The sequence below is a fragment of the Humulus lupulus genome, chromosome 4 (assembly GCF_963169125.1).
Source record: "Humulus lupulus chromosome 4, drHumLupu1.1, whole genome shotgun sequence".
Classification (NCBI taxonomy): Eukaryota; Viridiplantae; Streptophyta; class Magnoliopsida; order Rosales; family Cannabaceae; genus Humulus; species Humulus lupulus.
The window spans coordinates 7,276,773-7,292,182 of record NC_084796.1 but is presented as its reverse complement, the minus strand read 5'-3'; positions in this window follow the sequence as shown (position 1 = coordinate 7,292,182).

The window sequence follows — 15,410 nt, the reverse complement described above, 5'->3', positions numbered from 1 at the left end:
ATAGATTAATAAAATTAGTGAATGTTACTTATGTAGGATTTTGGAATTTAAATCTAGATGCATGCTTCCTATTATTTTTCCAAATACATAATAGAAACATAGAATAACATGACACATATATGAACATTAGATTCGTAAATTAACATAAACACAATAATGTAGAAACTTACGAATACGTAGCGGAACTGGAACAACTCCTTCCTTCAATCTCTCTAACCCTTGATTCCTTTCTGTAGCAGAGTATTATCAAGAGATTGAACTTGATCAGCAACACAGTCTTCCTCACCAAGCCTTTGATCAACCTAGAACTAGTGTGGGCTGGTTCTCAACACATGATATAGAGATCTAGAAAAAGAAGAAAAGATTGTGGCTAAGAAAGGATTAGAGTGTCTAGGTTTTCACTTACCCAATGAATCAACTGAGACTGACTTATGAAAACCATAAATATCATATTCCTTATATAGACAACTTAATGGGATATATTTAAATTTAAATTTTGAATTAATTAAAATAATAAACAAAAAGATAAAAGCCTTAGGCTCCTATAAATGGACTTGGGCCCAATATTTTTATTTTGAATTTAAATCCCAATTGTGTCTAAATTCAAAACCTTTTATTTATTTATTTATTTTAATTAATTAATTAAATCATTATTCAAATTAACTAATTATAATTTGAAACTTGATTTAATTTAATTTATTTATATTGACACAAATTTATCAATATTAATAAATTTACTCAAAGATTCTCTTTTATTCTCTAAATCTCATATCTCTATAAATTTTCCAAAATTGACCTAGTCAACTTTAAAAAATCATAATTGATAACTAAATCAATTAATTGAGACATTCTAGATGATTTACTCAAAGGCGATGCGGGGACCATGGATCCATGAAATCAAGCTCCAATAAGTTATCGTGAATTTATTTACGAATAATTTCACTACCTTATTAATTCCTCGTGACTCCACTATAGACTTGGAATTGAACTCTTGAATTCATAGAACGTATTTTCCAAACCATAAATACATTATCCATTGCTATAATCATTACAATTAGTCAATCCTCTATCGATGACTTACTAACAAGCTGGGTGAAAATTACCGTTTTACCCCTCATCAGTATTTTATCCTTAACTCCCACTAAGTTCCTTATAAATGATATTTCCGTGAACTTAATCATAGAAATGAGATCTCAATCATTTAACCTTTTGAACAAAGTAATTAAGGAAATCATCTTTTCACTTCTCATACAGAAGTTATAGATTTCATATCTATGAATAATACTCTCACTCAATTACATTACTAAATCTCAAAGATGTAAGTATGGGCTAGACTATAGGGTAAGCTGGTAACGAACAAGTCAAAAGATTTAAATAATATAATTAGCAGAATATTATCACTCAGAATTAAGATCGACTTAACCTATGGTCAATGTTGTGACATTGATTAGATTTGATAACAACGATACTTATTTATCAATCAATAATCAATATCGGTCCTAGTCCGATGTAACCAAATACATCCGATCAAATCTACTTGGTCAATGCCTTGGACAAGACATCACACTCCTAATGTGTAAGTAGATCATATCGTAGATTTCCTAATCAGTGAAAATCCAATGCACTGATCTAATCTAGGACTCGTTCTTTTGAACATATAATTACAACTATAATCCACTATGACCTAGTCACTATAATTGTAACTATCCATATGCTCAGGATTTTATGAATGTTTGTATTAATTGAATAAACATGTAATAAAACAAGCGAACAATGCAATTGAATAAACAAAATGATTTCTACTTCTTTTATTGATAATAATAACGTGTTACATAAGAAATATGATTTTATTAAGGGCATAAAACCCAACAACTTACGTAGACATTAATTTAAATATGATAATGATAATAATTCTACGTACACAATAATTTTGGTGTAGTTTTTGTCAAGTTTATCAGTGGTCACTGGTCGAATTAAAATCCTTATTGTAGATGTTGTATTTACCATTGATAAAGCCACGTATAATTGACCATAAGAAAATACTAGTTGTAGTAAATAAATCCCAACATAATTCAATGTTTGGCCTTGTGACTTATTATGGTCATTGCAAAACTTAATCTTATAGGAAATTGAGTTCACTTAAACGGAAAACCACTATTATCATCCACATTTGGTAAGAATGATATCCTTGGAATGAAGACTCTTTATCCCATATGATGTCCAACGACAATTTCAGTAGCTATGTCAGAATCTTTGATGTCTCGTAGCATTTTGTCTAATGTCTCTATGTGTTGTTTTCTTGTCATTGGAGCCTCATCCCATATTATTAATTTTGTTGCACGAAGTAGGTTTGCAATTGCACTTTGTTTGCTCACACAACATGTATTTTTTTCGTCAGTATCAAGTAGAAGCTTAAAGCGTGAGTGAGTTGTTCGACCTCCTGGAAGTATAGATCCAACCACACCTGATGAAGCAGTTGCCAGTGCTAACAAGTTTCTTGATCGTACTGTTGCCAGAAGTGCCCTATATAGGAATGTTTTCCCTGTCCCACCTGGGCCATCTACAAAGAATGCAACATTTTTGTTTGATAATTTTTTTTCCAACACTACATTATACACTTGTTGTTGCTCGCTATTAAGTGATCTTGAAGATGTAATATCTTCTTCTGGAATTTCAACATCCAACTCATCATCGATTTCTCTAGATTGAAATTCATTTCCATCGAAAGAAATGTCTTCATCAAAAAGATGGTATGAAATAATTTTTTTTTCCCATTGATTCAATCATAGAAGATATTGACCTTAATATGTGATATCTTGCAGTTGATGTAGAATATTATGTTGATTTGAAATCAATTGAATGTGTAATGCACATTTTCTTAGTTTTATTTATAAAATTTATTAATTATTTTTATTAAATTTATATCATCGTCATATAAATTTCAAACAAATAAATAATATTATATATAAAAGAATGACATAAACATATTAAACCAAAATATTGTTTATGGTTTTTTAAATATATATATATATAATATGATAACATTTTTAAACATAAATGATAATTTTTTTTAATAAAAATTAAGATTATGTATTATATATTATTATAGTGATATTTTATAATATTTAAATTTATATTAATATAAGTATTAAATATATAGCATTGTATTAAATATTATTATCATAATACTATTTTATAATATTTGAATTCATATTAATATAATTAGTAAAAATTATAATTATATATTATTATCATAATAATATTTAAATTTATATTAATATAATTATTAAATCTCTAGTCTTGTATTATATATTATTATAACAATGATATTTTATAACATTTGAATTTAAATTTATATTATAATCTTTGAATTTATATTAATATAATTCATAAATATCTATTTTAATTAATTTTAAAGATATACTCTGTTAAATATTTAGAATATTTTGTTTAAGTTAACAAAACAAATCCTTAAAATCAATAATTTCTATTATATACGTACTTTCTATATAGAAGAGATATATTAAGGTAAGAGCACTCCCAATGGATGAGCTAAAATGTGTTATTCTTTATAATATAGAGAAAAAATGGTTAAGTAGTATTCCAATGGGTGATGTAAAGTTATATTTTTTTACCTAAATGAATAGTATTTCTCTATATGTAGTAAAACATTATTCATCAAGCTATAAATATTGTATTATTTTTTTATAAACTTTTGTATATATATGAGTGTGATACTATTATATTTAATTTTTTTATTTCTTAAAATGAATAAAATATTTTTAAAAATATAATATATAAATGATGTAGACAAAAAATAGAAAAGCAGATGTATGATATAATGTAAAAATTTTAGGTAAATTATAAAAATGCATGATTTGGTGATATATTTTGTAATACACTTTCTCTATAATATTTAGCTAAAACTCATAAAAACATCTTCCATCAGCTCCTTTATACATATATTTATAATAGCTATGCACAAACTCCAGTTAATCCATATCTACATATATATAATATTTACATATCCTTTATATAATATTTTAATATTTTTTTTATAAGCTTTCTCTCTCTATTTAGTATATATTTATTATTTCTTTTTTTTCTTTTTCAATTATTTTATTTTACTTTAAGTGATAAAATATATTTAAAGATATAATATTTAAATGATATAGAAAAACTGATGTATAGTATAATGTAAAACTTAGAGGTAAAATAGAAAAATGTGTGTTTTGATGGAGTATTTTAAAGGATAGAGTAGAACACCCTTTGAGAGTGTTCTAAGTCACATGTTTTGTTACAATTCACTTTTATTTATTTAAAAAATTTATTTGCTTAACTTTTGATATGATAATTCATATCACGTAGAATATATGTTAATTTTAAATTAAATACTTTGTATTATTTTGAAAAAGTTTCTACAAATTTCAATTAAATAAATATAAAATTAAAAACGTAATATTTTGAGTTAATTATTTTTTAATTATTTATCATAAGATATTTTAAATCTAATAAGAAATTATATAAATATATATAATATAAACAATAAAATGAAGAATTTAATTTATATATTTTGTACTGCATAATTAATTAATTATTTTAATGGTGTTAATTGTAACATTTAACTTTAATGGAAAAATAACAAAATCCATTAAATCAAGAAAATTATATTAGAAACACTTTTTATATATATATATATTTATATATTAAATGTATTATGTTTTAATAAGTTTTTTTGGAGAATATTTTAATAGCTTAGAGGATTCAAAGTGCATTGATATATTTTAACAAATGTTAAAAATACATCACTCTAATAGTAGGGGTGAACATTTGACCCGAAAAACCCACAGCCCGAAAACCCGTTTTTTGGGAAAACCCGTCAAAATCGAGTGAAATCCGACCCGAACCCGAAAAAAGTCGGGTCGGGTTCGGGTTTGAAAATTTGTTAGCCTCGGGTTCGGGTTCAAACCCGAAATCCGAAAAAAAAAAATGGTATTTTCGAAAAAAATGGTATTTTTGAAAAAAAGTGTAAAAAAATGGTATTTTTGCAAATTTTAGCTTTTCGGCCCAAAACCCAATAGGCTCAGCCCAACCCAAAATCAAACCTAAAATCTGAAGAAAAAAAACAAATGGTATATTTGAAAAAAATGGTATTTTTGAAAAAAAGTGTAAAAAAATGGCATTTTTGCAAATCTGGGATTTTCGGCCCAAAATCACAAATGGCCCAGAAAACCCGAAATTAAACCCGAACCCGAACCTGAGTGAACCCGAACCCGAGTGAACCTGAACCCGAAAAAACTCGAAAATTTCGGATCGGTTTCGGTACCATTTTTCTTAACCCGAAACCCGCAAAACCCGAACCCGAAACCCGAAAATCCGACCCGTGTGCACCCCTATCTAATAGTGTTCTAAGAGCATCTTTAATGAAGTACAAAAAAAATGTGGTACAATGCTATATTTAGCACATCTTACAAAAAATATGACTCTAATAGTGTTCCAAAAAGTGTGTCAAATTTGGGAGATGCTAAAAGTTGTGACAAATTTGACACAAAATATAACATGAGTCAAATTTATCACATCAATAAATGTTACTTTTTTATTTACTATGGTGTTGTTTGGTAACTAGTAAAAAAATAGTTTTTTTATTTAATTAATTAAAAATTTGACAATTAAATATAAAATATGTAGGGTAACTCTATTTTTATTTATTATTTTTTTAAATTTTAATTAAAATTTATTAAATTTTGAAAATAGAATTTTTTCACTTTCAAAATTTTTTTAAACCATTTTCGACTTTTACTTTTTTTTTCTTCTCTTATTCAAATCAACACTTCATATTGTTAAACAAAAAATAAAAATAAAAGTTATCGAACGCATTTATTCTTTTTTTATTTTAAAAATAAAAAAAATAATTACCAAACATATTTTTATTTTTAAAAAATAAATAAACAAAAATAAAATTATATTTCTATTTTTGTGTTTAAAAAATTCAAAAACAAAAATTTTACCAAACACAACCTATATTGTCACTAATTACAATATTTTAGTAATTGACAATTAATGACCAACCATATATGCTTTTTTTATTTATTTAATAACAAATTTCTTAGAGTACATAATTTGGATAAAAAAACTAATTTTTGTATGTTTTAAATAAATATTAAATTAATTATTAATTTTTTTGTGTTAATTTAGATCTTGTGCATTGAAGCATAATTATAAATATTGGGCTAAATATAGCATAAACTCATTTTTTGTGCTAAATTTTGCACAAAATTTATATCTTACATTAGAAATGGTCTAAGAAGTGTGCCAAATTTGACACAAGCAAAGAGTCAGTACAAACTATATCATGAGTTACAGCTAAAACAACAATAAAATTTACCTTTCTTATTTACTATTACTGTCACTAATTATTATAATTTATTAATGATTATAAGTTTCATCCTTTTTATTCACCTGTTGACGCGATTCTTCGCCAACAGGTAAATTAGAGAAGAAGAGAAAGTGATTAGTGCTGAAAGTAGAACCGTCACAGATATGAAATCTTAGAGGATGAACTTGGTGACTCAAGACACGTTTTTAAGTGGTTCAAAGGTTAAAATCCTTCTACTCCACTAGTCAATATTATTGATATATTCTGGGTATTTGGTTACAAAGTATATATCTCTCCAGAGACTATTTTTTCCAACCCTTATCAACTCCCAGGGTCTCCATATTTATAGGAGAAGCACCTGGAAGTTGGTAAGGAGGTCTTCCCGTGACCTTCTTATTTGTCATATCAACTCTGTGACATTCATGATTAATTCCTAACCCTGACACATAAGTATGGTCAAATCGATAGGTAAGGAGATAATGGGCCGCACGGCCCAACCCAGTCGTGGGTGTCTGAATACGCACGTTCCTGCTGCGTGTCCGAGAAGTCAAGGAGATATCGGACACGTGATGTCAGATATAGGCACGTTTATCTTGCGTGTGTTGACTTTACAAAGGGTCAGAGATCCATGAGAAGCTCGTACCACGAGCTGCTCCCCTGACCCGACCTTCGGCCTTCAGACTCCTTCCCCCAGTCTTGGGCAGCCTTGGCAAGTCCTTGAGGATCCCTCGAGCTAAGGGGGTACGACCTCGAAAACAGGAGCTCCGGCCTGGGGAAATTTACGGACTAACCATGATTAGTCCGAGGCTCGACCTGCTAATCAGCCCGTGGGAAAACCAGGGCGTACATCTGCCCCCCAAGCTCCTGCTCGTGGTATATGACGTCATATATAGAAGACCACAGTAGGGGCTTTTAGACTTCCCCACAACCCTTCACATTCCACTTTTTGTGCAGGCGTCTGATACGTGGAACGTCGTGGGTGGCGACGGTACGTTTTACGAGAACCGCATTTAATGGCCTAGTCTAAGCCCAGCCGTCGTTTCGTATTTCGAGTGGAAGGCCTCGGATCCCTCACTAGGGTCATCCAAGAGCCGTCTACACGTGATCCTTCACGTATATAAAAAAGGGGTGGCCACCCTACGCACGGGCCACCCCTTCATTCAAAATTTCTCAAATCTCTTTCCTTCTTCCCTCTCTAACTTTCAGAAGAACGAAACCCTCGACTCAGTTGCTGCCATTTTCATTGTTCAAGAAGCTTAGGCGCACGAGTTTCTCTGAAGCTTTGGAAGCTATTTCACCGACGAAGCTCCTACCAACGCAGCACTCTCGTCTACCTTCCAGCATACACTGTAAGTTTCCTGACCCTGTTCACTTTGAAAACATGCTACTGTAGCTTAGGTAAAAAAATTTACTGTAGCCGCATGCAAGGGTTTTCTGGGTTGCGTGGATATGGAGGGTGACAGCCCTTTTTAGGTTAGGGCATACTTGTTGTAGGAAATCGCCTTAGAGCATGGGTTTCGGGATGCTTTTTCTGGAACAATTTCTGGGTAGGAGTTTTGGGAAATGTTGGGTGTAAAACCGGGTAGCTTAGGGAACACGCCTCATGGGCGGTTTTGCAATTTCTGCCTACTGAAACTTTCCTCCCAAGGCAAATTTTACTCTGAACCCCCTAACACGCGAATTCCGAGTAATCTGGGATCTGTTGGGAGTATACGCGCGTGTTCACTGAACCGCGTGGTTCCACCTTCCGCGAGTTGGGCTTACCTCAGCTCGTGCAAATAATAATTATTCTTCCTCCTGCTTGGGTCGCCTTTTCTAAAATGTTTTCTTGTGTTCACTAGGCGACCAGATGGCTCCAAAAAAGAACCTCCCTCAGAAGAACGTTGGAAGCTCGGCCTCCAAGCAGGATAAAGGAAAGGCGGTGATGTCCAACTCGCTGATCCCCCACTTTGGGCCGGCCGTGGAGAAACAGGTCGAGGTGGTCCCCGACGCATTCTTTGAGGCGGAGAGAATCGTCTCAAAGATAATCGACCAGGCGAAGATCAACAAACTCTTCCTCACCCACAACATTCCACTGGGGAAAGCCTCCGTCATTGCCTGACCTACTGCGGAGGGCGAGCGGAGCTGCACGCCGCTCGACGAATCGTTCGCGGCCTGGAGCGGTGAACACTTCAAGGCAGGGGCCTTCCTTCCCCTGGATCAGTACTTCGCTGATTTCCTGAATTATGTGGGGTTGGCCCCATTTCAGCCCCCCCCCCCCCCCCCAACTCCTACCGTCTGCTGGCAGGGTTGAGGTACTTATTCAAGAAGCAGGAGTGGGAGGTCCCCACTCCTACGGATATTTTATACTTCTTTTGCCTAAAAGCCAGCCCGGACCAGCAAGGGCGAGGCGATGGGTTCTACTATTTAACCCGTTTTCCTAATACGGCGGCGGTCATCGAGCTGCCAAGCCATCCAAATGACTTCAATGACCAGTTCTTCATGTCAACTGGGTTCCGGAACTACGAGCACCATTACTTCAACCGTCCTCGTAAGTGAACCCTGATCTTAGCTCGCCTTGTTATTTTATTTTAGCTCCTCTCGTATTCCACTCTGATTCCAGCCAATCTTGCAGCCATCTACGCGAGGACCGAAAAATCTGTGACCCTCGGGGGTCAATATGAAACACTGGCGGGCTTGCCCCCCCAGTGAAAAGGACTATCGCGTGCTCGTGACGGACGAGACGATGGTGTTCTGCAAACTGATTTTCCCAAACCAGACTCTGAACCTGAAGAGGCCCCGGGGGCCGCCCCTAGCCCGCGACAACAGACCTATCATCGTTGAGGAGGTCGCGGCAGAGGAAGACGAGGAGGACGAGGCGGCTGAAGTTCCGCTTGTGAGGAATAGGAAGAGGACCTTGGAGGTTGCCCAGGGGATGGACGAGGAGAGGATCCAATCCGGAGCAGCCGCGGGTCCTTCCGGCCAAGGTAACCCTTTCTTGCTTAAGAATGTAGATAGGGCCACTGCGGACCCCCGGCTGGTTAGGTTCAATCCTAGGCAGATCGTCCATCGTCACCGAAGGGACCCGGACCTGAACACACTCCTGCTCCATTGTGTTGACCGGCTCGTGCTGGATCACCAAGAGAGCCGGCCTAGGGGTACCGTAGTAGTAGATAACACCCTAGCTTTTAGGTCGATCATTTTTTAGGAGTATGGGACCAACTTACGCACATGGCCATCACTCCAGAGGGGTATCTATGCTCCGGGGCTTAGGCAGTATGTAGAAGAGTCTAGCCCCGAGTCAGAATCGGACCCAGAACTTGCGCCTGTTCGGGAAATAATCGTCTTAGGTTATTTCAGCTCGGGGGGTAGGGCTCCCTTAGTATTCGCATACTTTTTGCCTTTAACCTTTTGCTTTTATTTCTGCCTGATTGCTAACTTGTAATAACCATGTTTTTTGTTTTTGGCAGAAGAGATGTCTCAGCCCGAGGATAGCCTGCGGGGCATAGACTTCAGGGGGAATCCCCCAGCAGGGCCAAGATTGAAAAGGCTCTGAGGGTCCAAGAGCACAGCTGAGGGCTCCACCAAATCTCCGGCAAAGGAGAAGGAAAAAACCCCATCATCCCAGGTCGGGGGGGGGGCAATTCTTCCTGCTGCCGGAGCAGGACACATGCCCCCGCCGCCCCAGCGATCTCCATCAGCCACCCAGGACGTGGGAATGGAGGTCGGGACTCCGGCTGTAGTGGCCCCTGGCGTACGCATCACGGTCGACCCCCAGGATCTAGAGAAGATCCCAGAAGCCTTCCGGGGGACGGTGTATGAGTCGGCGAGCTACGCCGTCAACCATTTCTACAAGTTCAAAGAGAAGGAGCTCCGGGCTATTGAGACACTGAGCCCGGTCCACGTAATAGAGTCATCGATGGACATGACCCTAACGGTAAGCTGCCCCATTCTTTTAAAGCTTTAATTCTCACACACCGCCTTATTTTTCCACTTAGCCAATTTATCTTCCATTTCTCGCAGGGCATCGCTGCCGTACACCGAGGAATCACCAGGACCAGAGCTCAGCTCAAGGAGATGAGGGCTGAGCACCAGACCGCCCTTTAGGAGGCTCAGGCGGTGAAAGATGCGCTGGCGACCTCGAAGGCCGAGTTAGAGAGGACCCGCTCGAAGGTCCAAGAGCTTGAGGCATCCCTTGCCACCTCGCGAACAGACCTCGAGGCAGTGAAGACCGAGGCACAGGCCGCTCTTGAAGCCAAACGGAACACCTCGGAACAGTCCATGCAGGAACTGTTCTATCGTTGCTGGGCCCACAACCCGGAGGCTGACTTCTCTTTCATGCCGTCGAGTCTCTGGGCGCGCTTGTTGGTGAAGTTCCAAGCCCGCTTTGACAAAGAGGTGCCGCCCTCGGAGACTGGGGAAGCCTCTGGTGCGGCGGAGCAGGGTGAGACCGCGACCTCCAAGGGGCCGACTGACGGGGCTTAGGGCGCTTTTTCTTCTCTTTTTTATTTTGAAGTATTTTGTGTAATCCTTAGCACGAGGTATTTTTACCTCGAGACAATTTGCCTTGCAATTTTAACTTATATATTTCTTCATGCTTTTGGCTACAATACACTTTTTTTTTTTTTGATAAACTTAGTTCGTGTTAACCGTTATTTATATCCTGAGCCCTTTAAGAAGAACCACGATCCATAAATTTAAGTTAACTTCTAAGTTTTATGACCCGGTTAAAACCAGGAGCTTATTTTGAAAACTTAGTTCGCGTCAACTTTTATCCATATCTCGAGCTTCTTTAAGAAGAACCACGATCAATAAATTTAAGTTAACTTCTAAGTTTTATGACCCGGTTAAAACCAGGAGCTTATTTTGAAAACTTAGTTCGTGTCAACTTTTATCCATATCTCGAGCTTCTTTAAGAAGAACCACGATCAATAAATTTAAGTTAACTTCTAAGTTTTATGAACCGGTTAAAACCAGGAGCTTATTTTGAAAACTTAGTTCGTGTCAACTTTTATCCATATCTCGAGCTTCTTTAAGAAGAACCACGATCAATAAATTTAAGTTAACTTCTAAGTTTTATGACCCGGTTAAAACCAGGATATGACTTAGTTCGCGTTAACCCTTATACATAGATAAGAATCAACATCTAAGTCGTTAAGGAGACCTGGTTATATCCAGGTACCATATGCCCCCCAAGTAACTGGGAAAAGGTCTTTCGTGGTTACTTTAAGATTACACTTGCAAATAAAAAGAAAAACTTGATTTTTATTAATACATAAAAAGTGGCCCTCCAGGCCTTACAAGTGGGTCATTGATAATATTTCTTTAAGTGGATGGCGTTCCAAGTCCGTGGGACTGCCGCTCCATCAAGTCGAGCTAACTTATAAGTTCCTTCCTTGATGACTTCAATGACCTGGTATGGTCCTTCCCAGCTCGGTCCTAAGACTCCATCTTTGGGATCTTTCCCGGCTAGGAAAACTCTCCTTAGGACCAAATTGCCAACGCTAAAGGTACGTTTTTTGACTTTAGTGTTGAAGTAGCGAGTGATCTTTTGTTGGTAATGGGCGAGCTGGAGCTGCGAATCCTCTCGCCTTTCATCGATAAGGTCTAGGGAATGGCCTAGGAGTTCGTGGTTCCTATCTTGGTCGTAGGACTGGACTTTATGCGACAGAACCTTAACTTCCACGGGGAGGACTGCTTCACTCCCAAAGGTTAGGGAGAAAGGAGTGTGTCCCGTAGGAGTCCGATGCGAGGTCCGGTATGCCCAAAGGACCTAGGGGAGCTGTTCTGGCCATACCCCCTTTGCCTCATCTAGCCTCTTCTTGAGGCTCGCCTTTAGAGTCTTGTTGACAGCCTCGACCTGGCCGTTTGCTTGAGGATAGGCCACAGAGGAGAAGCTTTTCACAATTCCGTGCCTTTCACAAAACTCGGTGAACAGGTCGCTGTCGAACTGAGTGCCGTTGTCAGAGACAATTTTCTTCGGCAGGCCGAACCGACAGATGATGCTTTTAACCACAAAGTCGAGTACCTTCTTCGATGTTATTGATGCCAACGGCTCTGCCTCGGCCCACTTAGTGAAGTAGTCTATGGCTACCACGGCGTAACAGACCCCGCCCTTTCCAGTAGGCAGGGCGCCTACTAAATCTATCCCCCAAACGACGAATGGCCAAGGGGCCGAGATCATTTTCAGTTCGACTGGAGGAGCTCGGGCAACCACAGCGAATCACTGGCACTTGTCGCACCTTTTCACATATGAAATCGAGTCTTTGGACAGAGTTGGCCAGTAATAACCTTGCCTGAGAACCTTTAAGGCCAGGCTTTGCCCCCCAGCATGGTCTCCGCAGAATCCTTCATGAATTTCCTGCAGGATGGCCTGTGCCTCACCTGGATGAACGCACCGGAGGAGAAGCAGGGAATGTCCACGTCGGTACAACGCACCATCGACCAGCGTATACCTCGGAGCTTGATACAAGATTCGCCGCGCATCGTTACGTCCCTCGGGCAACTTGCCCTCGGTGAGATACTCAATGACGGGAGTCATCCAGGTCGGCCTAGCATCAATCATCTCGACCTTTGCCTGATCTCCTTCTATACTTGGTTCTTTCAAGAATTCTATTGGCACCAACCCCAGGGTTTCTGTCTCTCCCGAGGTGGCGAGTTTGGCGAGAGCATCTGCGTTGGCGTTCTGTTCTCGAGATATCTGCTTGATCGATTCTCGCTCGAATGCAGACAGCTCAGATTTTACCTTTGCCAAATAGGCGGCCATCTTGGGTCCCCGCGCCTGATATTCGCCCAGAACCTGGTTTACCACGAGCTGGGAGTCACTGAAGCACTGGACGGAGCTCGCCTTTAACTCCTTAGCTACCCTCATCCCAGCTAACAAAGCTTCGTACTCTGCCTCATTGTTAGACGCCTTCAACCCGAACCTTAGCGCCGAGTGGAATCTATGTCCCTCGGGGGATATTAGAATGATTCCAGCCCTGGAGCCGTTCTCGTTATATGAACCATCAACGAAGATCTTCCACGACGAATGCGGCGAGGTGACTTGAAGTAGGCCTTCTGATGGATCCTCCTGGAATCCCGTGCACTCCGCCACGAAGTCAGCCAATGCCTGAATTTTTATGGCAGTTCGTGGAGTATAGAAAATCTCGAACTGACTGAGTTCGACCGCCCACTTTAACAAACATCCCGATGCCTCAGGCTTTTGCAAAACCTGCCTTAGAGGCTGATCGGTCATGACGTGTACCGAGTGGGACTGGAAATACGGTCTGAGCTTTCGCGAGGCTGTGATTAGGCAAAACGCCAATTTTTCCATCAGTGGGTACCGTGATTCTGCTCCGAGGAGTCTCTTGCTAATGTAGTAGACTGGCTTTTGAACTTGGTCATCTTCTCATACTAGCACGGCGCTAGCTGCATCCTCCGTGACGGCCATGTAGAGGAAAAGAGGCTCTCCTGCCCTGGGCTTGGACAGCACGAGCGGTTCAGCCAGATGCGCCTTCAGATCGAGGAATGCGCTTTCGCACTCTACTGTCCACTCAAACTTCTTGTTTCCCCGGAGTAGGTTGTAAAAGGGCAAACACTTGTCGGTTGACTTGGAAATGAACCGGTTGAGTGCTGCCACTCTTCCCGTGAGGCCTTGGACATCTTTCCGTGACCTGGGGGAAGGAAGCTCGAGCAGTGACCTGACTTTGTCGGGGTTCGCCTCGATTCCTCGGGTATTGACTATAAACCCCAGGAATTTCCCCGATGCGACACTGAACGTGCATTTATGAGGATTAAGCCTCATGCCGTATTCCCGTAGTATTTTAAAACATTCTTCCAGGAAGGAAACATGGTTGTCGGCAGTCTTTGACTTGACGAGCATGTCATCAACATACACTTCCATGTTCTTTCCGATCTGGTCCGCGAACATTCTGTTTACTAGCCTCTGGTAGGTAGTTCCGTCATTCTTCAGGCCAAACGACATGACCTTATAGCAATAGACATTCGTTGGGGTCATGAAGCTGGTATGCTCCTGGTCTGCCGGATTCATCGCGATCTGATTGTAGCCTGAGTACGCGTCCATGAAGGACATGAGCTCGTGCCCCGCCGTAGCATCCACCAGCTGATCGATCCTTGGCAATGGAAAGCAATCCTTGGGGCAGGCTTTATTCAGGTCGGAGAAGTCAATACAGGTCCGCCATTTCCCGTTGGGCTTTGGAACTAGCACGGGGTTGGCGACCCAAATTGGAAATTTGGCTTCGCGGATAAAGCCACACTTTTTGAGCCGGGCCACTTCTTCTTCTAGGGCTTCGACTCGGGTTGTTCCTAAACGCCTTTGTTTTTTAGACTTGGCAGGAACGCTTTTATCCAGATGGAGCGTGTGCATGATGACACTCGGGCTGATCCCCACCATGTCCTCGTGGGACCATGCGAATACGTCCAAGCTATTCTTCAAAAACGTAATCAGCTCCGCCTTTCTCTTGTCGCAGAGGTTCTTCCCAAGCTTAACCGTCCATGACGGATTTTGTTTATCAATGTTCACCTCCTCGAGCTCCTCAATAGCCTGGAGCTCGGATCTGTCCTCGCCTACTCGGGGGTCAATGTCCTCACTCAAGGCGATCTTTTCCTCTTCGGGATTCTGAGGTTTTTCAATCTCAGGAGCCGCCAAGGGTACCTGAGATTCCTCCTCGCCCTGAATGGCCATTGCCAGCTGTCCGGGTTTAGACTTTCCCTTCATGGAAATGCTGTAGCATTCCCTGGCAGCGAGCTGATCGCCCTTGATGGTGCAGATTCCTGTTGAAGTAGGGAACTTCATGGCGAGGTGTCGAATGGAAGTGATGGCCTCGAAAGCTATGAGCGTAGGTCGGCCCAAAATGACGTTGTAGGCAGCGGAGTAGTCAATGACCACGAACTCAAGTAGCTTGGAGACTGTCCGAGACTCTTCTCCTAGGGTGATTACCAGCTCGATCGTCCCTATCGCTGCCGATCCTTCTTCCGAAAAACCATATAGCATCATGGAGGTCGCCTTTAGCTCGGCGACGGTTAGACCCATCTTTTCTAAGGTGGATCGGAA